This window comes from Schistocerca americana, chromosome 7, assembly GCF_021461395.2.
Source record: "Schistocerca americana isolate TAMUIC-IGC-003095 chromosome 7, iqSchAmer2.1, whole genome shotgun sequence".
Taxonomy (NCBI): Eukaryota; Metazoa; Arthropoda; class Insecta; order Orthoptera; family Acrididae; genus Schistocerca; species Schistocerca americana.
In genome coordinates this window covers 210,928,461-210,952,773 of record NC_060125.1, presented here as the reverse complement: position 1 = coordinate 210,952,773, position 24,313 = coordinate 210,928,461, and the positions used below count along the sequence as shown (strand labels likewise).

The 24,313-nt window shown below is 40.8% G+C and overlaps 1 protein-coding gene across 2 annotated transcripts in view; it reads right to left on the bottom strand.

Annotated features, from left to right (window-relative positions):
- The window catches only part of LOC124622288, a 770,325-nt gene extending 768,184 nt beyond the window's left edge, over positions 1-2,141 (bottom strand). For both annotated transcript variants that reach the window (XM_047147957.1, XM_047147958.1), the window contains exon 1: positions 2,082-2,141. The gene's annotated coding sequence lies outside the window, so the exon portion shown is untranslated. The remainder of the gene's footprint in view (positions 1-2,081) is intronic.
- Between the last annotated feature and the right edge of the window lie 22,172 nt (positions 2,142-24,313).

Below are 24,313 nucleotides of genomic sequence, written 5' to 3'. Positions count from 1 at the left end.
TCGAATATGTTTCTGATTATTTAAGAGGCTCTGAGTGAGAAATGGGGTACTAGCTGGTTTTTCTACCTTCCTCAACGCATTTAAAAAATTTTCCAAAAAATTTTGGAATGAAAACATACTCGTATTAGTGCTTTTAATGAACATGCAAATTACCTCAAACTTCGAACTTCGACAAGATTCCCTAACTGTATCTCACACTGACCGCGCGGTGTAGCCGCGTGGTCTACGCCTGAGGCGCCTTGCCACGGTTCACGCGGCCCCTCCCCCACGTCGGAGGCTCGAGTCCTCCCTCGGACATGGTGTGTGTGTTGTCTTTAGCGTAAGTTAGTTTCAGTTAGATTAAGGAGTGTGCTAGCATAGTGACCGACGACGTCAGCAGCTTGGCCCCATAGGAACTTACCACCACTCACACTCGCCAGTCCATCACTGTAAGTCGTTCGTACTCATTCACTCCTAGTTTCCTTTTCTCACTCACTCACTCAGTCTAACTCATTGTCGTTATCTCTTTGTGTCTCTCTGTCACTGTCTCCTGTGTCACACCCAAAGACCCCTTCGTTCCATCCCACCACAACAATGTCATTCCACTGTCTGCTTCTTGCTCTCTCTTACTGCTAATATCTTATTCATTCCTTCCTACTGCTGCTGTCTCTTCCCACCGACTCTTTCACTGTCTCCCTCGTTGTCGTTGTCATAAACTATTTCACTCAATATCGCTGGCTATTATGCACCTCCAATTTCCCTTTCTCTGTATCCCCCGTTCCCCTCCTTGGCATTGTCTCCCTCAATCTTTTCCTAGCACTGTTCTGTCACTGTAAACTACGTTCCACTGTCTTTCTCTCACTCTGCCATTATCATCTTCACTGTTTCCAGTATTTATTACTTTTCCACCACTTTTTCCATTGCCACTGTCTTCTTCTCTTAGAGCATGAAAATGTGTGAATATCTTTCCATACCAAAATTTTTGTGAAAAATTTTAAAGGTTCTCAGGAAGGTAGAATGCGGCAGCTGGTACCTCACTTTTAAGTCAACAGGATTTTAAATAAACAGAAACATATTCTCATTTTTTGTGCTCCGACAGGAGTATTTTTCTTCTGGTTTTCTTCTTTTCCTTGCTGCAGCAGATCCTGTCACTCATAGGAGAAGAAATGTAATGGTCAGTAACATGTAGATAGTTTACGTATGTGAAAGCGAAATAATGCAAAACTAATTTTACACCTCAGACCGGATTTTACGAGAAAAAAAATTGTATGTGCTTCAGTACTACAACGTGGGGTTCCCAGATGATAAAACAGACCATTTACAGCATACTACTCCGTGCTACGTCACTTTGTAAACTGCCTTTTCCCGTGTCACCCTATTTTACGCTCGTAGCTTACGTGCGCAGGTAAGGTAACTTTGAACCTCTGCATCTCAGAATTTATTGAAGACACGAAGAAAATTTTCAAGGTTGTACGAGATAGGCATCTTAGGAATACATCATAAAAATTACAGCCATTTTCTGTGCTGGAGTTTGGTCCGCTGGTCACGAGAATTTACGAAGAAAATTTTTTTGCGGTTTCCCGGAGAACCACAGATGTACTAGCGGTGCCTCAATAAGTCCTATGAAACACACCTTAGACCACTTCAAATGCAAAAAGAACCAACCGATTTTTCTCCTTTTATCTAAACAGGAGAAAGTGCGTAATATTCATACTTTGACCCCACACTGCACGACAGTGGCACCGAGACGATCCATCTGTTGGGTGCACTAATGGTCCCTAGCCCGAGGGCTAGGGACCATTGCTGTCTCATGCGTGCCGACACTATAACGAATTATTTAACCTATTGTTCTTATGATATACTGCAACATAACTTTGTATCTCCATGCAGCTGGAATGAGGTCTTATTTATAACTGTTAACGGAAACCACAGACTAATTTTTCAACCAAATGTGAATATCCATGATATACTGTGGACTGCAAACAACAGGTATTCTAGGGCAGCAATAAATAATTTCATTTAATGTAAAACTTTGAGAATTATTTCTTGGCGTTATGAAATCCTGAAGTGCAAGCAGAAGGGAGGAGGATGCTATAGTATACCTTAGGTTGCTCCAGCACGCCAGTGGGCGCCGGCTTGCGGACATCGCATAACAACTCAGGACACCAAGCGACAGAAACTCTGGAACACAGAAAAAGACTGTGACACATTTCGAATAAGAGATCTCACACAAACAACGAGATGTTAGACAACTGCAAGCGTATCTCTGGACTGGAACCATTTCACGAATACTGAATTATTAGTTACTTCGTACTAGTTAAGCCGTCTTAAGTGCTGCTTGTTTTTATATAATTATATTTTTCATAAGAAAGTGAAATAAATGATAATGAATTTCCTACCATAACTCTGCTAAGATAATGACGTACCTATTCCAAATCGGTAGCTACAGTTTGCAGGGGAATAACCATCTGATCATTAACCTTATTCGCTGTGTAGTTTTATTACCACTGATTGTTTTTGAAAAACTGATTTGAATGAAACGAATTTCTAAACTTAATTAAATTCAAAACTTTTTGAAAAACATTAGTTTTAGAGCTATAGTCCTAAAAAAACTCTCTAAGGCGCGGAAATAAAAATTCTGCAATTGCAGTAATTAGTAAGAATGTTGTGGAATACTGAATTTGGAACTAAAATACTTGAAACGGCTAGAGTGAATGAAAATTTGTACATCATTAGGAACTTTCAGCATCGGAAAGTGAAATCATAATGTTAAGAAGTCCCATCACGAAACGTTAGCCGTTTTTGTAAGGGGCAGCCAAACGAAAATGATTTATTTGTACAATGTCTTCTTCTTTAGCCATGTATGCCTGTTGCGTGAATCCTCGTAAAGCTGCGAGCACTTACGGGCACAGACACTGTGGCTCATGGAGGCTTGGGTCGGTTCTGGGACCGGGCACGGATGGGCGAGACTGTTATGGCGACCGCACGCGATAAGCCTGAATCCGGTTTCGAGTCCCGGTCGGGCATAAATTTTCTTGTGTCACCAATATATATTCTTTCAATATCTAATGCAGCTCATGTCAAAATATTGGCAATTGCTACTAATATTTCTAAATGAAAACGAGACAGATGGAAAATGAGTAAGTAAACATTTTACTGTTTCAACGGTAACCGCCATACTGTTAATACACTAATCCCATTGCGAGGCCAGGCAGTCTATGACTTCAGGGAAAAAATATGTCTGGCTGCCTGCGGAACCATGTTTGCACAAAGGCGTACATCTCTTTCAGGTTTCCAGAAGTATGGAAACCGCATGGGGAGAAATCGGGGTTCTGTGGAAGGCTTCACGGAGAAACTTCTTCAGTGTGGTCGAAACGAACTAAACAACATGTTGGACCACCCACAGTAGAATAAATGTATTAACTCTTACAGTGAGTAGTTTTGAAATAATAAAAGGCTTACGTTTTTTTCATCTTTCCTGTTTTCATTTTATTGCCACTTGTACATCTCACACGTGGAAGTGAGCCAAAACCAATTCAGACTCCTGATTATGTACAAGAGGAATTTTCCTACCAACAAGGGAAACAAAAGGGAAGCCCTTGACGGTCCAGTAATACAAATTCCGTTTTTTTTTTTTGCTCCTCTCTAAAATATTAATTTCAGATATAAGCAGAGGATGACGAATTTTTAAACTGTTAATCAAAATATCCACGGGTGTACTGCCGATCTACAGTGTCCAGTATGAACGCATGAGGATTCTGGTACAGACGTCGAGATACTGGGACAGCGTTGTTAGAGAGGCCATCGAAATTCGCACCAATTATGACCTCATAAACCGTGACTGTGGCTATAATATTAGCAAGGCTTGGGAACCAGCGATTGGGTTAATCAAGAGTATATCAAGCAAACGTATAGTTGTGACGACCACGGCGGACAGAGCCATCACACCGACGTCATCTCAGACGCCGTCGCAATCTGTTCCACCGCGTGACCGTGGCGCGGGGCGCGGACGGCGGAGGGAGTGCACCGCGGGCGGAGGGTATTTAAATCGGCAGCCGTCGCGACCGAAGCCAGTTCCCCCTGAGCAGCCATAGCGTACGGATCTCCGTACCGGCACGCTCACAGGTGCTCAGTCCGTCAGTTCACCTGATGATGGCGACATGTATGATCGCCGAAATATTGTGCCCGTGGGACACTGTAGACTGGCAGTACTCCCGTGGATATTTTGATTATCAAATACGCCGGGAGAAACTCAAGAATCACATCATACACTTTTAAACTGTTGTTGCGTAATGGGAGAGGGCGATAAGTAGGAAAAAATTATTAATAACTTCTGGAAGAAGTATTGCATGTTTCATTTAAGAACGTCGCAACTGCAGCATCTGGGAAATCGATGTAAATGATATTGATTCTCGTGACCGTGGTTTACCGTTAAGAGACACGATACCCACAACCAATCTCAGTCACACAATAAGAAAAAAACCACAAAAACTGAACTTTCTAGCACTCAGTCTTTGCACTGTATTCGTTCTACACTGCCGTGACTATAGTTGCTGCTCGCTCAGGCTAGTGCAGTTGTTATTGATATTTCCTTAAATATTGTTACAAAGTAATTACTACGACTCGCATTGCTTATAATATTATTCAAACAAAATAATATGTTTTTAATTCAATGAACAATGTTTTCAATTCTTGATTCTTTCATCATGACCTCCGCCATAGGCTTGTGTTTCGTTTCTAAGTACCTACCCATATTTTTCTTGGTCCTCCTACGGAACATGTACCTAGAGGTCTGAAATATGAGGTTTGTTTAGCTAGTGTCGAATACGGCATTGTTTGTAGATGCTCTAGTTTGCTCCGTCGATTAAACTTGATCTTCTCATTTATAGCACATTCCTGAAGCTCTGCTCTTATGTTTTCAGTTCTTTGACTGCTTAGTTTCGAGCAGCCTTTCTATCCTCTCAGAAAGCTCATTTTAGTCACTTGGACATTAGTTTCTTGCGTTTTAGTAACTGCACCACTTCTAAACATCATGGTAGAGAGGGCCATTAAGTCGTAAAAGTTGATTTTCATGTCTTTATAACTTTGTTCCTTAATATTCTATCGACTGTTTACATTTCATTAGATATTTCAGCTGCCTCTTTTCAATGTTCAGTTCATTCTGGAAGTTCATAATATTTCCGAGCTAGCTGATGTGACTAACTTGTTCCATTGTTTTCTTATTGTGCTCTTAGTATTCTGTTTCAAAGTCATCACTTCCGTATATGGAGAGGATATATTTTATATTATATTCTTAAGAAGGCTGGCTAAATCTATAGATGGACCTTATTAGCGAAGTTTCGCTGTGTTGTACGATTATATTGTCGTCTGCAAAATCATTATATTTAAACATATTTTGTATGATAATCTCAAGCCTGAATCAGTTTGCTGTTTATATGTGTCAACTGTATTATCGTAAAGGTACATATTAAAAAGCGTGAGTGAGAAGTACACTTTTCTCGGAGCCTAGATTTGTAGGCAAGTCTTCTGAAATAGCAAGGTTAGTTTTTCTTTTTATTTTTACATACAGGCTTTACATCACCTTTGTTATTTCCTGAGGATATCCTTTCTTGTATGGTATATTCCGTACGATTTTCCCATCTAAATGATCGAAAACTTTCCGTGCGTCTATAAACGCGAGGTGTGTTACCATTTAAGTCTGAAAATACTGTGGTTTAATTTTGCAGTGTAAATTAAAATGAAAATGTTCTCATTTTGTCTGCAATAATCTAGCGCAGTGCGCAGTTTTTTTAATTGCTGCATGAAGATGAGGCAAGTATTTGCTCTTTGAGTCATCTTCTGGTGTTCTTTCGTTTTATTAGCGTGGTCTGGAGAGGTGCAACGTTAGTAAACGCAGGCAGAGGCGAATTTTAGGGCCGCAGATATGAGTCATACTGGTGAGTTAATTTTCCCGGGAGATTTTTTATTTAGGTTCCTTATTGCGGTGGCTTCCCCGAGTCAAATTATATGAAATTTAGTTTCAGGATCTGTGGACACTGAATAACTCAAGCGTTATTTCAATGTTGGAACTGTCACAAGCTGCCCTATTATAAGACAGAACTTATATTACGTGCCAGTGAGGAAGCAAGTATATTGGTCTGTAATCCGAATGAACAGTTTTCAAAAACTGTGTAAGGCACCAATGGCACACTGAACTATCGAGATTTGGAAAAATAGACAGTTATTGAGCACAGCGCCTCTAATAATGATAGAATTGAGTTTGATGAAGAATAAATCGTGTATTACTCATCAACCGACCGGAAATCTGTCATCACGTAGAAAGTAAAGATTAAAGTGAACCGCCGTTATTTCATCCATGGAATGGTGATTTAAACAATGAAAATTACACCAGTAACTTACGTTTAATGGTTGACCCAACGCATTTAGAGAATTTATTCCAATTTTCAAGTACATTTGTGCATTTTTCACACGAATATGTTTGATGATGAAACTTCCTGGCAGATTAAAACTCTGTGCCGGACCGAGATTCGAACTCGGGACCTTTCCCTTTTGGGGGCAAGTACACTACCACTCAAGCTGTGAGGACAAGTCATCATTCGTGCTTGGATATCTCAGTTGAAAAGGACAAAACGGTTTTATGGCATTTTCTCCAGGATGGACATGCGAATTGCAACAGCATAAGAAACATAGGCAAGACTTCGATAATTATCTGCGGCGGACATTTACCGACCTGCCATCCAGATGGGGTGTGACGGGTGAGAGATGAGATAGACGAAGTAAGCAGAGACAGATCAGACATCGATCACACTTAACGGAACCTCAGTTAATTTTCGAGAAGACGACCGAGTCTTACACCAACGTCTGGAGAACGGGTCGCTAGATGGCTCTATTGCTCTATCGACCGTCGGGTGGTGATCAGGTGTCGCCCCCGACTTTGATTTCATTTAATTGCTAGAGGAGTATTTGTACTGTCAGCGATGTCATCCTGTCATTTTCATATCGATATTTTCAATTTTATTCATTTCCTTTACATAATTATTTTCTACTAGCCACTATTTGCTAAAATTTGGACATTCTAGAAAAAAAAAAGAAGTTGGTAGAGCACTTGCCCGAAAAAGGCAAAGATCCCGAGTTCAAAATTATACTAAAAAAAATAAGAAAAAAGTTGGTAGAGCTTTGCCCGAAAAAGGCAAAGATCCCGAGTTCAAAATTATTTTTAAAAAATAAGAAAAATGTTGGTAGAGCTTTTGCCCGCAAAAGGCAAACGTCGCGAGTTCGAGTCTCGGTCCGGCACATAGTTTTAATCTGCCAGGAAGTTTCACATCAGCGCACACTGCGCTGATAAATGAAATTTCATTATGTTTGATGATGTTTGCATGTATGGTTTCCTCCCTATTTTACGTCTTTTTGCGGTTAGACTCCACTCGAAAAAAAGAGCAAACTGAATCTTTCAGTTCTTTTAATGTTGGAAATAGTATTCTTGTCTGTCTACCTAGAGGTATTGTGCCTTCTCCGATATAAAGAATATGATGTACACGCAAATCGTCACTTACTCTAATTGTTAATAAAACGTGCTAAGAACATAAAACGCCACTATGGTTTACAAAGAGATTGTACACAGTCTGTGTTACAGTGTTTTGGGCTTATATATAAGGCTGTCAATCATAAAACGTATTTTTACCGTTATTGACTTACAAAATTATCGAGTATATTTTTTCTAATGAGGAATGTACATACTTACGAATATGATTACAATTATCATATGTGGGAGAAAAATTTGAAGAAATCAACTGATTCATTATTTATTTTGTGGTGTGGTGTGCAATAGTTGCAAGCTACTCCATTAAATCAATTGATGTGGTTTCTTAAATTGGTGGGGTGCCTTAAGATCTATTTCTATTTTTTCAAATGTTTTTATGAGTTTTGCTATTGATGGTTTTGTAAATTGGTTATGTGTGTAACAGTTAGTGTGTTAAGTGTACCTAATTTGAAAATTTTGTCCTAAGTAGCGGATTGAGCAATTTTTACATGTCATTTTATACGTTCCTGAGTCCGAGAATCTATCTTTTTTATTGTGAAAGTTACGGACAAGTTTCTGTTGAAGTGTGTTGCTTGTGGGAAAGCTACTTTCACCTCATGTGACCTAAATAGGTTTATTATTTTTTGAGAGCTGTTACTTACGTAAAGTATGCTAGACATTCATTTGATTACATTATTGTTGTCTTCTAAAGAACCATGGATTTCTTTCTTTTTTGTTATTTGTCTCTGCTTAACTGTCTAACATTGACAAAGAAAGTCGTTCACCACTGCAGTTTTCTTAGTGATGTCTAAGTCTTTCTCCCTGTCCTCTTGCCATGTAGTGGTCACTGTAAGATAGGCAGTCTAATCTCAAGGCTCTTATTTACTAAAAAAAGCCGCCTAGACAACTGTTATGATTCCACACTGTATCTGTTCTAGCATAACCTCAAGCGCCGGAACGAAGACGAAGAAAGCAAGACCAGAAAGGCAGTGAAAGGACGTCGGCCAGTGGAGCATTGGTTACAACCGAGTCACGACAGGAGCGACACCTGACAGAAGTGTATACAAGCGCCCCTCCCTCCAGCCTCAGCCTGACATTAGTGGAACGTATTCGTGGAGCATGTTACAAGAGCAGCTAGTTGTAATCCTTAACAGTTGCCAGTCTGGGCATGTCTATAGCTACGCAAAAAAAAATGGTTCAAATGGTTCTGAGCACTATGGGACTTAACGTCTATGGCCATCAGTCCCCTAGAACTTAGAACTACTTAAACCTAACTAACCTAAGGACATCACACACACCCATGCCCGAGGCAGGATTCGAACCTGCGGCCGTAGTGGTCACGCGGTTCCAGACTGAAGCGCCTAGAACCGCACGGCCACACCGGCCGGCTATAGCTACGCACATAGCTGTTTGCATGTCACCCATCGTTTGTGGCTACTACTTGTAAATCTCAAAATTAAGCATTGTCAGTCTGCTTTATACAGATATAACTACTAATGTTATTTGCTTGAATTATGGTATAGCATTACAAGAACGCTGCATTCCTTAGGCACACTATACGAGACGAGTGGGCGAGACCCAAGACTATCCGACCACGAAATCTGCGAGAGGTCATCCCACGCTTCCTCGGTTAACAAAATACTCCTACTCATTTCTATATCTTGGCTTTTCTTTTCCCTACTAACCACCTTGCGTTTCCAACCTCTTGGATCGGGATCTGTTGCCCGTCTTTGCTATCCTACTTAGTTTCCAAGACAGTATCCCAAAATAGTATTAATAAGCCAATTCCTGCATTGTAGAAAAATTACATATCAGCATCACCATCAATATCAGACGTCATTAGAAGGCATTCGTTTTTATATTTTAAATTCTCAAAAGGCGACATCAATTCTACTTACACTCCACGTGTAACGTAACATGACATTAATTTTTTAGAAACGTTTTTATCTATTTGTGTTGTATTTGATCGTCCCTGGAGGTTATTAATATGGATATGAATACAGTTTAAATAGCAATTTTCCTATTAAATTTTTTTAATACATCTCTAATAGAAGTTCCTATTTTGTACTTACTGTCAGGTAGTATATAGATCACATCTGTCGTACCTGCTCTGAATAGGTCAGCTACTTGAACGTGTTTTTCATCAGTATGAGCTTTCTTTCCCTCCATGAACCATGGACCTTGCCGTTGGTGGGGAGGCTTGCGTGCCTCAGCGATACAGATAGCCGTACCGTAGGTGCAACCACAACGGAGGGGTATCTGTTGAGAGGCCAGACAAACGTGTAGTTCCTGAAGAGGAGCAGCAGGCTTTTCCGTAGTTGCAGGGGGAACAGTCTGGATGATTGACTGATCTGGCCTTGTAACACTAACCAAAACGGCCTTACTGTGCTGGTACTGCGAACGGTTGAAAGCAAGGGAAAACTACAGCCGTAATTTTTCCCGAAGGCATGCAGCTCTACTGTATGGTTAATGATGATGGCGTCCTCTTGGGTAAAATATTCCGGAGGTAAAATAGTCCCCCATTCGGATCTCCGGGCGGGGACTACTCAAGAGGACGTCGTTATCAGGAGAAAGAAAACTGACGTTCTACGGACCGGAGCGTGGAATGTCAGATCCCTTAATCGGCAGGTAGGTTAGAAAATTTAAAAAGGGAAATGGATAGGTTAAAGGTAGATATAATGGGAATTAGTGAAGTTCGGTGGCAGGAGGAACAAGACTTTTGGTCAGGCGAATATAGGGTTATAAATACAAAATCAAATAGGGGTAATGCAGGAGTAGGTTTAATAATGAATAAAAAAATAGGAATGCGGTTAAGCTACTACAAACAGCATAGTGAACGCATTATTGTGGCCAAGATAGACACGAAGCCCACGCCTACTACAGTAGTACAAGTTTATATGCCAACTAGCTCTGCAGATGAAGAAGAAGTTGAACAAATGTATGACGAAATAAAAGAAACTATTCAGATAGTGAAGGGAGACGAAAATTTAATAGTCATGGGTGACTGGAATTCGGTAGTAGGAAAAGGGAGAGAAGGAAACGTAGTAGGTGAATATGGATTGGGGATAAGGAATGAAAGAGGAAGCCGCCTGGTAGAATTTTGCACAGAGCACAACTTAATCATAGCTAACACTTGGTTCAAGAATCATGAAAGAAGGTTGTATACATGGAAGAACCCTGGAGATACTAAACAGTTTCAGATAGATTATATAATGGTAAAACAAAGATTTAGGAACCAGGTTTTAAATTGTAAGTCATTTCCAGGGTCAGATTGGTTATGAACTGTAGATTAAAACTGAAGAAACTGCAAAAAGGTGGGAATTTAAGGAGATGGGACCTGGATAAACTGGAAGAACCAGAGGTTGTACAGAGTTTCAGGGAGAGCGTAAGGGAACAAATGGCAGGAATGGGGGAAAGAAATACAGTAGAAGAAGAATGGGTAGCTTTGAGGGATGAAGTAGTGAAGGCAGCAGAGGATCAAGTAGGTAAAAAGACTAGGGCTAGTAGAAATTCTTGGGTAACAGAAGAAATATTGAATTTAAGTCATGAAAGGAGGAAATATAAAAATGCAGTAAATGAAGCAGCAAAAAGGAATACAAACGTCTCAAAAATGAGATCGACAGGAAGTGCAAAATGGGTAAGCAGGGATGGCTAGAGGATAAATGTAAGAATGTAGAGGGTTATCACCAATTTAGTATTGGAGGACAGTGTGGAGGGCAAAAATCGTAGATGGAGACCAAGAGATAAATACACTAAACAGATTCAGAAGGATGTAGGTTGCAGTAGGTACTGGGAGATGAAGAAGCTTGCACAGGATAGAGTAGCGTGGAGAGCTGCATCAAACCAGTCTCAAGACTGAAGACCAAAACAACAAAACAGAGAAAGCTTTTGACAATGTTCACTGGAATACTCTCTTTCAAATTCTGAAGGTGGCAGGGGTAAAATACAGGGAGCGAAAGGCTATTTACAATTTGTATAGAAACCAAATGGCAGTTATAAGAGTTGAGGGACATGAAAGGGAAGCAGTGGTTGGGAAGGGAGTGAGACAGGGTTGTAGCCTCTCCCCGATGTTATTCAATCTGTATATTGAGCAAGCAGTGAAGGAAACAAAAGAAAAATTCGAGTAGGTATTAAAATCCATGGAGAAGTAATAAAAACTTTGGGGTTCGCCGATGACATTGTAATTCTGTCAGAGACAGCAAAGGACTTAGAAGAGCAGTTGAACGAAATGGATAGTGTCTTGAAAGTAGGATATAAGATAAACATCAACAAAAGCAAAACGAGGATAATGGAATGTAGTCGAATTAAGTCGGGTGATGCTGAGGGAATTAGATTAGGAAATGAGACACTTAAAGTAGTAAAGGAGTTTTGCTATTTGGGGAGCAAAATAACTGATGATCGTCGAAGTAGGGAGGATATAAAATGTAGACAGGCAATGGCAAGGAAAGCGTTTCTGAAGAAGAGAAATTTGTTAACATCGAGTATAGATTTAAGTGTCAGGAAGTCGTTTCTGAAAGTATTTGTATGGAGTGTAGCCATGTATGGAAGTGAAATATGGACGATAAATAGTTTAGACAAGAAGAGAATAGAAGCTTTCGAAATGTGGTGCTACAGAAGAATGCTGAAGATTAGATGGTTAGATCACATAACTAATGAGGAGGTGTTGAATAGGATTGGGGAGAAGAGAAGTTTGTGGCACAACTTGACCAGAAGAAGGGATCGGTTGGTAGTACATGTTCTGAGGCATCAAGGGATCACCAATTTAGTACTGGAGGGCAACGTGGAGGGTAAAAATCGTAGAGGGAGACCAAGAGATAAATACACCAAGCAGATTCAGAAGGATGTAGGTTGCAGTAGGTACTGGGGCATGAAGAAGCTTGCACAGGATAGAGTAGCATGGAGAGCTGCATCAAACCTGTCCCAGGACTGAAGACTACAACAACAACGAGCTTTCTTTATTGCTGACGTATTAACAAAGTGTTCTTTAGTATCTGTGTATAGATGCAGCTTCTTTTGGTCTCTTAGGGCATCTTACATCGGTTGCTAATAATCTTCCCCGCATGTTTGACATTTTGATTTTAGGTTTTTTTCTGTACAGCTGCTTGTGAAATGTTGCTCTCCGCATTTGAAACATTTTGGTGGTTTTGCACAATTGTTGGAAGAGCGATCAAAGCTATAAAATTTAGCAGGTTGTACTGATTGTGGAGCAGGAAGTTTCCAGGTTTCTACTAAATGCATTTTTTAATATATTTTCAGATGATTTATTAGAAGATAATCTATTGCGTGTTGATCAAGAGTGATCACCGGCATTTTTGAGATTTCGTTTCCTGATTTCATTTTTACTACTCTGACAAAATAGAGATCTAGTTCTTTGAGGGCGTCTTCGAATTCATTGACTGTGCCGTCAAAGTCAACCTTTGTTAGGACTACGCTCAGACTTGGGGCAAAATTTCCTGGACTTTGTTGCTGCTGTTGTCTGTAATTATTGTGAGGTCTTATTGTTTGAACTTTCATTTCTGGTCAGTAATTTTCCTTCAGGTTTTTGACAGTTAGTTCTTCAATATTTGGGTTCCCACTGATAAGTATTACGGTATCATTTCGGATGAATTTCTTGTTTGTAATTTCTTGCGCTACGTTTAGTTGCTTTAGTTTAGTGTACAGTTTCTTTGTTGTTCCAACATTTTTTCTAAATTTGAAATACGAATTGAGTATTTACGATCAGTATGAGCTTTTGTATCTAATTCTTCATTTTCTGACTCAGTATCTGTTGAATGACTTCCTTTCATCAATTTCATCTGGGTAATGTAGCTCCGTGGCCAACGGCTTTGGAGCAGTGGTAACACCGGTTCCCGTCAGATCACCGAAGTTAAGCGCTGTTGGGCTGAGCTAGATCTTCGATGGGTCACCATCCGGTCTCTCCAAGTCTGTTTACAAGCGGGGTGCACTCAGTCCCTGTGAGGCTAACTGAGGAGCTACTAGACTGAGAAGTAGCGGCTCCGGTCTGGTAAACTCAACGGGCGGGTGAGCGGTGTGCTGACCACATGCCCCTCCTCTCCGCATCCAGTGACGCCTGTGGCTGAAGATGACACGGCGGCCGATCGGTACCGTTGGGTCTTCAAGGCCTAATTCGGGCGGAGTTTATTTGGTGTTTAATGTAGCCCTGTTAAGCATTGCCTTGAAGAATTATGCTGTACGTGTGTTGATTGTCGTCTTGGGTGACGTCTGTAAAATTTGGTTGAATCCCTCCATTTTGATCAGTACCTGGAACTGTTAGATCTTCCTGTCCAGTTTCAGTTAGCAGTTTTGTTGGAGTGTCACCGTAAGTTGTTTCGTTTTCGACCGGCTTATGTTTGCATTTTAGTTTTTGCGTGTCTGTTTTCTTTGTCATGTTAGGTTGAGGTGATGCGCTAGCCTACGTCTGTTTGTTTCTATTCGCGGGTTATTCTTTGCCCTGCTCTGCGCTTAAGCCTCTACAAACTCGAGTTTATCCGACATGAACGGGGCCCTGGTGTGCTAAAACCCTAGCTAACTTCCCTATTTTCAGCTGTCCGGAAAGCTCGCCTACCGTGTTACGGATGTAAGTATGGAAGACGACAATTTTGCTTAGCAAATATATTTTGTGGTTTACTGAATGATCGTCGGCTTCGGCTGCCTTGACCACATGATATCACATATGTGACAGTAACAACCTTGGAGATGATTTAATAACAGTAACCAGGAATATACGACTGAATGAAAAGTGTTTCGGTATGTTATTCATAGCTACTTAAACGAAAGTGAGATATGTGTCACGATGTCTAAAATACAGTGTGATCTTTTGCCTGAATGATACGAACATTGGCAATGACCCAGCGATTCCACTGTAGATCCTTTTTCAGAAATCACAAAACATGTAACCTATTTTCAGGAATTCATAGATTCGTCTCCAGTACGGAACACAGCAGTTGCATCTTCATACCTGAAACACGAACGACATGATCTCACGATGAGGATTCCAACAGTTACGAGCAGTAAAGGAATGTAGCACAACATTAGTCGTGAAGTGAAACTTCATAAACCACTCGCTGTTTGTGACGGTATTGCAACGTATGTTACCTATGAGCAGGTGTTCTAATTATTTAGAAGGCTTGAACGAGGTAGTGAGGTGTTACTGGCAATTACGAGCTTGGTAGGCGAACTTTTTCATTTTAGTGTGGGCGTGCAAATACGAGAGCGAGTGCTTTATGGCAGGAATAAATGACGGACATTTCTGGACGTCGAGTGATGGGTGGTATAGACCCTGCGAACTTTAATAAGTGGCCTGCTTGCACCGAGTCAGTTAACTGGACTAGGTACTAGGGTTTTGGTGAAGTGTATTGAGGCGTGATTAAACTGGGTGCTCTTTCGTGGAAGCTGACGAGTTTTATTTTCATGTGGCTTCCTGACACATAACAAAATGGTTCAAATGGCTCTGAGCACTATGGGACTTAACATCTGAGGTCATCAGTCCCGTAGAATTTAGAACTACTTAAACCTAACTAACCTAAGGACATCACACACATCCATGCCCGAGGCAGGATTCGATCCTGCGACCGCAGCGGTCGCGTGGTTCCAGACTGAAGCGCCTAGAAACGCTCGGCCACTCCGGCCGGCGAAACTTAACATGTTTCACCTCTAATTATGAGAAGTTTTATTTTCCGTGACGACCAAGGATGCTTTAAAGGGTCGGTAGGAAACTGCTACGTTGTGTGTCTCCCGTCCGCTGGTGAGGTCTTGAGGCTAATTTCAGCAGACTCGGATTATTAGACGACAGTCAAATTTGTGACTTTTTAACCATGTTTCAAGGGTTGAAATGAAGCAGTAGTGCGTCATCAAAAACTATTTTGCATTTTAGCGGTACAGATACTTGATTAGAATCGCCGATTAACCGTTTTTACGGCGGCAGTGTAGTCATTACGTCGTGTAACAGGATCGTGTATGTACTAAATGCCTGTAACTGGTTCATCGGTGGCAGTGACTGCTCGTGAGTATACATTCTGGGTGCTCACAAATTTTTGGATTCAGATAAACCTGAGAGTGTGAAATTAATAACATCTGCTTTATAGCCGTTGTGCATATCAACAAGTTTACACAACTACAACCACTGCCAGTAATAATAACAATGTAGTAATAATAAGATGAATAGCTTACATGACCAAAGGAAGAATTGTTTTTGTTGAATTATTTTGTTTTGTACATAATAACGAAATAATGTGTAAGCTTTCGCTATTCTCCATTCCGAATTTTTATGTAAGTGGCAGCTTCCGTGCTTTTCATTTTTCTCGGACAGGTGCACAAGATTCCTAACACATGTATTAGTTAACGAATTTACTTCCGGACTGGAAATCAGATATTCTAACGCTGCAACCACACAACCTGTACTAATGTTGTTAAATGTTTGCTTGTAGTCACGCTTATTTGATTTCACCACTCTCTCAATCAAAGGATCTGTTCTCGGGGGCCCACGTCCTTTGCGGCTAACTCCAAACACAAAGTGATTAAACTCAAGCAGTAATGTCAATCAACATGGTCACTTGACTAGAATACAAATGAGGCGCTGAGATCCATAAGGGCCTAAAGCACACCGTCGTCGATCCCACATTTAAGTGAATATCAGAGAAACAAGTGATACAACTTTTCATGAATTTTCTTATATACAGTGTAGGCCTATAGCACAGATGTGACCGTAAGATCAACAGATTACAGAAGCATGAGGAAATACTACAATCTCACAATCGACGGTGATGTGCTTTAGGCCCTTATGATTGTCGACGCCTCAAATGGGTTACTGTATGATAAAATTGATAACTTAATATACTATAACTCATTCAGGAACCCACAAGATAGGTTTACTGCCAGTACAGCTTTAACACATAGTGACGTCAGATCCAATTTAACTACAGTATATAGTAAGAGAATTACCGTATCTGAGAAGTGAGCTATTGTCTAGCAGGACTGATGCCAAGCGAACGGCGATAAAAGTCTGCCGCAGTGTGTGACGACCTGTCGCCACTGGTGTAAACTTCTAGTTGAGTGGCAAGGGCTAGTTGTACTCATCGTCTACAATGGACGTTGTTTATTAAATCCATATGTATTTGGCACGTAAGGCAATTGCAACACGCGAGTTGCACGTGCGCAAAAAGCTCCTTAAAACGTGCACAAAAGAAGGTGTACTCATGATGCTGATGCTGAGTGTCACAGAATCTAGAGGACCAGTAGAAAGGTACATTTAAGTGCCGTACCTTTCAGACGTTAACATTTATGGTACGTTTGACAGCATTAAAAGAAAAATAACCAATAAATCCGCAATGTGTGGAAAGTTAGGGCCTTCACGTGCTCTTGCGCTCTTACACAGCTGCCGCCACTGATCGCGGCACAGACACGTTTTCGCGGCATCGCGCTGTAAAGACGATATGCACATTGTTACAAGTTATGAAGACGTGCTTCACGATCTACGGAAAAGCTACGCTATTGATACCTATTTTGCTGTGTAAGTAGGAAAAAATATGATTAATACACACCCAACAAATAAACTAGGAATATACCAGTCAGATAAAATTTGTATTACTGTCAAAATTTTGAGCAAGTCTCTTTAACGTCATTAGTCTATTGACGTGTTTTCTGTCTTTCTTGACCTCTTCCACGCTCTCCAGTTTCTTGTATGTACTAAACACGGAGTCCTCTGCAATCGGTTTGACGCGACGTAACTTCACATCTACTTTCACACCTTTAAACTATGCAAATCACTGTGAAGTGCATGGCAGAAGGTACTTTCCATCGTTTCACGTGTTAGGGATTGTTCCCGTTCGATTGTTGTACGAAGAGAGTGAAATATTGTTGCTGAAATGCCTCATGTATTAACTCATACAAGAGGCAGGTGATTCACCGAAGATATGTTATTTCATATTATGCCGTATTAGTGTAATCTAGAGGGAGCTGGAAAAATTAAAAAAAGACGTGTATTACATTCTTTTAATACTACCTCTCCTGAAACTTCCTGGCAGATTAAAACTGTGTGCCCGACCGAGACTCGAACTCGGGACCTTTGCAAAGGTCCCGAGTTCGAGTCTCGGTCGGGCACACAGTTTTAATCTGCCAGGAAGTTTCATATCAGCGCACACTCCGCTGCAGAGTGAAAATCTCATTCTGGACTACCTCTCCTGTTTTAATGCTTGCAATATAGCTCTCTTGTTCTCATACGCCTTGGTGTACAATTGTGGCTTTCTCTATATGTTGCAGTGAACACATAGTGCGCTGTGGGACGGTCACTCTGTTGTATAAATAATTCAGAAGCCAAGATCGCTTAAACACTGTTTACTAGATGCCGGTTTCAACACACTAAAGGTATGTGTTTAAACCGGTCAGCTAGTAAACACTGTTTAAGCAATCTTGGCTTCTGAATTATTTATTTTTATATATGTGACTAAATATTTTATTGCTACGAGCTGAAGTACAACTGTTCTCCTCTGTGCGCGTCATGAACCATTAGGTTAAATCTTAGGATGCACGGGAATAATCTTCAAGAAGACGAGCGTCGCATCGTCATCTTCATGGCCGCACTACAAGAGAGAAGAGGTAATTATCGTTAATAGGACGTAAACTTTCAAAGTTAATTAGTCCAAGTTCATGTTGCAGAAGATTGAGAGGAGTACCTATCGTAATTTCTTCCACTGTGCTTGTGTAAAAGAAAAGTCTTTCAACTGGATGTTATCGTCATACTTCTCTCTCTCTCTCTCACCAAATTAAATTTATTTTTATACACTCTGTGCTCACTGTAATCAGTCTAATACTGTCTTACTGATTCCCATTCGAGCAACACGAATGTAACTGCAGTACATTCCTAGACATCCTACATAATAATGATTCTTGAAATTCTATAAGTACGCTCTTGAGGGGTAGTTGATATCTATCTTCAGCTGTCTAACCGTTCAGGTGTATCAGCTTCAAAATGACTCTCTGTCATAGATCAAATAAAGTTGTTGATATACGTAATGCCGTCAATATACTTTCAGTGTTCCCTGTTATTCCTATCTGCTGTGGGTCTCAAACACATGAGAAAAATTTTAAGATATTTCGCAAGTAGTCCTATCTTTCGGACTGCCGGCGTTTCTCCTTTGTTCCGCCAATGAAGCGAAGTCTTCCAAGTGCTTTACCTATAATTGTACCTTCGTGATGATTTCATTTCATGCACCCAAAATTTATTACAGTCAGGTACCTGTGTGACGTGACTCACTCCATTTGCGAATCACTGGCATTGTAGTCAGAGCATACTAAGTTTTCACCTTTTTTGTGGTCCAAGGTCTACCGTTTCTGGGCATCAAAGCAAATCCCCAATCTTTGGACAAATTTGAAATCTAATCAAGGTCCGACTGAATGTTTGTGCAATTTAATTTCACCTTCAACGCAGTTTTATCACTCTATTACTCCTTTTACTACCAAGTAAACTATTCTCCAGTGTCGCAGATGATGTCCCAACAACCTGTTCTGTCTACAAGGAAAGGATTTCCGTAGATAACTTCCGTCACCTATTCTTTACACTGTCGTTTCGTGTGCTACGGTACAAGAGCCATCAACCAACAGTTTCGTTTGAACGCCACAGTGCCGTACTAGGCATGGTCCTTTTGGAAGTGATACACCGTCGCCTACCAACGACTTTGTAATTGACGTACCCAGTACCTTACGAGGGAACCTCAGTATAACGTAGGCTCTGAACGACAGTGCTAATCGACATTAACAAGCAAGAGATAAAATCAGTGATAAATCACAGATTAATATATCCTCAAACGACAATATCTAATTTTTACGCTTATTTTCAACATTCTTTTACAGAAATATATTATACTTGGTTCCAGCTACTATGATTCCCAACATTACAGATACATTGGTGAGCCAAAGCATTATAACCATCTGCTTAACAGCTTGCTTGCCCGTCTTTGAAACGAAATACATCATTGATTCTGCGTATCGGGGATCACACAGTTCGTTGGTAGGTTGGCAGGTGCGCACAGGTCATGTAATTCGCGTAAATAACATGCCGCCGATTTGCGTACACGGTGATGGTGCCCGACAGCAACCGGGATGAGTTCCTTAGCATTTACATTAGATGAATTCGGTCGCCGAGACATCAAAGTGACTTCACTATAACGCTCCTCAAACCACTGAAGCACGGTTGTGGTTCCGAGACGCGGACGCATGAAGGGATGCCAGTGGATCTCAGCTGTCAGCGTGTCTTCTACTAATACCACAGGTCTTATGCGACGCAGGAGAATGCCTCTCATACCACAATACTGCTCCCACCAGTCCGCGTCCGTCGTGCGCTGCACCTTCCGTGCTAACGCTCTTCTCGATGACAGCGTTTGTGAAGACAATTACTGAAGCAGTATAGCAAAAATATTATTCACCCAAAGAGCCGACACGTCTTCATTCATCGACGGTCGAATCTCGATGGTCCCGTGCCCACTGCAATCGTAATTGTCGATGTCTTTGGATAAACTTGTGATCACTAAGGTGTAGTCTGCTGCGCAGCTCCATGTTCAACAATATACGATGAACAGTTTGTTGCGGAACACTTGCACCAGCGTTGTGCTCTTTCGGCGGAAGTTCCACAGACCATCATCTGTCCTACTTTACAGAGCAGACAAGCCTCCGAAAACCACGTTCTATGAAGAGTCGTGGACGTCCAACCATTTAGCACCTAGTGGTAGTTTCACTGTTTTGTACCTCTTTTCGTAGATGCTCACGTCAGTAGCTCGTAAACAATCGACCAGCTTCGCCATTTTCGAGGTACTCGTTCACACGCTCTTCGTAGTAATAATCTTCTCTTTATCAAAGTCGCTTACCTCAACGTATTTCCCCATTTTCAGCTCATATCTTCGCTAGGGTGATGCCCCTCCCGTGTCTGCTATGCTTCCATACTTTTGGTACAGCGTCACGTACCGCAACGTCACCAGGCGGGATCCAAAGTCGCGACGGGCAGTGGTCATATTGTTTGACTTATCACTGTAAAAAGACGTACTGCTGTATACCTTACAATTGCCACAGATCGAATAACACCCCTCTTCGGAAAAAATTCACTCCCTGCTCATTTTTCTGTTATCTAACTGTACTTGACTTCTCTTTTCAGCTGTTGTAATTGATGGGGGAATACCGGGTCGTGAGACGGATAACGTAGCAGGGAATAAAGTGGAAGTTGTCTTCATAGCCGATTAGGCCTGTGACAAGTCTTACGTGTTGCAAAGGATGAAGAAATATCTTATTTAGTCTTTAGAAAATTTATTAATTTTTCTATATTCCTGTAGAAGATCAGTCCAATTGTTTTAAAAGTTTTAGATAATTATATAATGCAAGGCACCATGAATAGTGTACGTTATTCTGCTCTGTACCATTTCCTTTTTGTGCATACAGTATGGAGCCAGTCCAAAGATCTATTAATTTAGTCCCATCGAACAGGCAGGACTCAGCCATAAAAGAACAAGCAGATACCAAGCACTTCGCTTAACCACACACACAGAAGCTGGGTTACAACAGCGACTTAAAACATCCGCGGTATTTCTTGATTTTGCAACTGCCTATAGTACATGATGAAAACAAAGACTCATGTACGAACTCGCAAGTGTTGTACATTGCCAAACTATACTTGACCTCAAAAGACACATACTGTCTGAAAGGTACTTTCAAGTGGTTCTCGGCAGTCGAATAAACGCACAGATGAAATTTAATAATGGTCTAATGGTCCCCCCCCCCCCCCCCCCCATGGCTCACTTTTCGTACCAGTTCTGCTCAAGTTATACACATCTGATCTCCCTGTAACAGAGTCAAGGAAGTTCTTTTACGTGGACGATCTGGCTTTGGTCACTCAGCTGAGAAATCTTGAAGATGTTGTATAGATACTTTCTGGAGCTCTATATACAGCGCATGAATATGTGAAAATGTGGAGATTTACATCATAACGGAGGTAGCGCTTTCATCTTAGCACAGAATGGCCAATGCAAAACTAAATTCACCTTCAACTGTCAAATTCCTCGCTTCCCAAAATATTTCAAATAAATCGTGATAGCACAAGAAACACAGAGAAAACATAGAAACACGTAGATTGCGCTATAATATCATAACGAAGCTGCGTGGAACCTCATCTGAGTGGCCGACCGGTTCTAGGTGCTACAGTCTGGAACCGCGCGACCGCTACGGTCGCAGGTTCGAATCCTGCCTCGGGCATTGTTGTGTGTGATGTCCTTAGGTTAGTTAGGTTTAAGTAGTTCTAAGTTCTAGGGGACTGATGAGCACAGAAGTTAAGTCCCATAGTGCTCAGAGCCATTTGAACCTCATCAGTCGCTAGAACTACAACACTACGGTGTTGTTCGTTTTGACTCCACTGCTATGCTACCGAATACTGTGCTCCAGAGTGGCTTAGTAGTTCGTACGTGAAAAATCTATTTTCTCCTAAATGCAGCAATGACGGCAATAATAGGCTGTATCAGGTCTGCTTTTCTTCACTGGTTACCATTCCTAAGCCACAATGGGGCCATATCTTTGAAGACAGAATGTCGCTTTTAAGGAGCATAAGAAATTTATTAAAATTTCCGGGCTCCAAATCCACTCTGATGTGTCACAGAATGAACCGATAAAAATCCACATCTATTTTATTGGCAGTGTCAATTAAATTCAATATGAGCTGGAAGCCATTAGAAACATGGAGTAGCATTGTCCATGAGAAACATCAGATTCGCTACGAGATCTGGTACCATGCAGACTGGCATGGAATTACCGAAATGTGGTTGAAAGACAATTAATAGGACTCTTACAGGCCTTGGAATCTGTGCACAAAGCCTCCACCGATGGGGAGAGCCTTCATCTTCTCAACGTCACTATGACAACGAACGTTAGACCATCAAACACATTGTAGCAAGCAGTAGCAGACGAGCTTATCAAGGAAAGATAGGAGACCCTTTTGGAGTGAAGGAGGCAGTCTATCAAAGGATTAAAATCATAAGTATTAATTTGTTGTTTTAGTTCTATTTATTTTGTAAAATTATGCAATTCATGTGTGTTATTTGCACTTCGGTTTATGTTGCCACTCGCTAAATAAATAATAAGCAGGATTATCTTCTCTGAATTCGAAATAGCTGGTATTATTGTAATTAGGTACGCTTAAAATTACTGTTTACTTTGCTAATCGAAGGTTCGAGTTAGTACCGTTCTTGATTCTATTCGTACAGCTGCAGTTACAACTGAATTTGTGGGCGCGTTCCTTTCCAAATTCAGATCACCTAAAATGAGTACCCTGGCATCCCTTGCGTAAGACAACGTGCCGTGGAGAAATGAGGGAAAAGTATTTAGAATGTAGTTGCAAAAATAGGGGTTAGAGTACAATGAGCGCCTCTTCACAGCGTCAAATAAGATATCAGACAGTACAGAGTCGAACTGCTATAGCTCGTCACTTTCTTCTGCAAATGCCGATCTTGCTTATTTTACCTACACTAGCGCTAAACTCGTTGATGCAGATCAGATCCATATTCTTAAACCCGACCTGAAACGCATCGCCTTCATAACCCATCCCAAATGCTGCCATTTCTCTATGTTCGGAAACACACATGTTTATATCAGACAAGATATATATGATTAAAATATTTGTGTCGTTTTTTTTTTCAGCACACTACAAAGACGGAGAGCGGAAGCGGTAAAACAGTTAACGTTTCACAGCGGTACAGTAGGTTAAAAAATGGACACAGCGTTGTAGATTAGATTAGATTATATTTACTTTCATTCTAATTCATCTGTAGTGAGGAGGTCCTCCAGGATGTAGAACATGTCAGAAAAACAAACAATACATGGCAAATATTTACAACTGAAACAAAGAAGCTGATGTACCTTCCACAGGTCCCAAGTGAAATGATCGTAATTTTTTTTTTTTTTTAATGATCACTATATTAAAGAATCATTTTACAAACACTCATTTACTAAGATCGCATTAATGCACTGAATTTAAAATTAATTTTATTTATTTATAAGGTAATAAATATATAATAGAACTACTACAATACTTATTTACAATGAACAGATTACTCCACTGAAATGGTGCAGAAGTTAGATAGCACTCTACGGAGAAATTCATCAATGGAGTAGAAGGAGTTGGCCACCAATAAATCTTTTAGTCTCCTCTTGAACTGAATTTCATTGGTTGTTAAGCTTTTTATGGCTGCTGGCAAATTATTGAAAATGTGTGTTCCTGAATAATGCCCACCTTTTTGTACAAGAGTAAGTGACTTTAAATCCTTGTGAAGATTATTCTTATTTGTAGTATTGATTCCATGAATTGAGCTGTTGGTTTGAAACAGTGTGCCCCCTGCCGCCGTTGGATAAGCAGCTGAGCAGCAAGTCGTATACTCCTAGCTCACTCATTTGTTACATAGTTTAATTCTTATTTTCTTTGCGTGTTTTTGGTTCTTGCATTGTTTAATTCATAAATTTCGGGCGTATTATAGTATTTGAGAGTGTAGCATCGTGTTTTAGTACCTGAATAGTGTAATTTCGCTTAGTCTCCTTCCGCCGCCGAGCAGTGTCAGCAGTGCGCAAGTAGCAGCATTACTGCATTTACTAGGCAATCTTGTATTTTAATAACCGTTTAAATTTTGTCGATTTGTTTGCGCTCTCTGTAGATTAGTTCAGACGTTCTTAGCAAAACAGTTTTTAGCATGGATAGGGACTGCAACTGCTGTGTTCGGATGCAGGCTGAGTTGGCATCCCTTCGCTCCCAGCTTCAGGCAGTGTTGGCTTCGGTCACACAGCTTGAGGCTGTTG